This window comes from Stegostoma tigrinum, unplaced genomic scaffold (genome assembly GCF_030684315.1).
Source record: "Stegostoma tigrinum isolate sSteTig4 unplaced genomic scaffold, sSteTig4.hap1 scaffold_185, whole genome shotgun sequence".
Taxonomy (NCBI): Eukaryota; Metazoa; Chordata; class Chondrichthyes; order Orectolobiformes; family Stegostomatidae; genus Stegostoma; species Stegostoma tigrinum.
The window spans coordinates 253,331-253,878 of NW_026728125.1; the positions used below are offsets into that span (position 1 = coordinate 253,331).

The window sequence follows — 548 nt, forward strand, 5'->3', positions numbered from 1 at the left end:
AATTGGGAATGAAGTTACAGTTATGGGGATCCTATACTTGAGGCCTAAAGCATCCCTATTACAGTCCTGTGACATTTCCCCAGGCCATATTTATCATCTCTGTGAAAACTATTGATTTTGTACCAAGAGTTAAATTATGGGTAGTCTCATCTATTTGTCTTCTGTCAAATGGGAACTGAATTCTTAACTGTCATGGCAAACGTCCCTGGGTGGGCTCGAACCACCAACCTTTCGGTTAACAGCCAAACGCGCTAACCGATTGCGCCACAGAGATCTTAACTGTTATGTCCCAGTAAACACTGAAATTGGTGTGCTAATAACTAACTGCTATTATTTCCAGGCCCTCTAGAACATTCTGTCAGTGAATAACAAAGGGACACATGAGAAGTGTGATTGTTATAATGTGCTTACTCCCATCAGGGGGCCAGCTCATACTCATTTAACAACATGCACGTGCCATACACATCAGAAACACAGCAGCCATCCTCCTGTTCTGGAATGGATTTTAACCCAGGTGCCAAAGGTTTAAGGGCAAGCCACCCAAAGAG

General features: G+C 43.2%; 1 non-coding gene across 1 annotated transcript; it reads right to left on the minus strand.

Moving 5' to 3' along the window:
• Positions 1-200: 200 nt before the first annotated feature.
• On the minus strand, positions 201-274 carry trnan-guu (transfer RNA asparagine (anticodon GUU)). The gene has a single exon. It is a non-coding gene; the product is annotated as a tRNA-Asn (tRNA).
• Between the last annotated feature and the right edge of the window lie 274 nt (positions 275-548).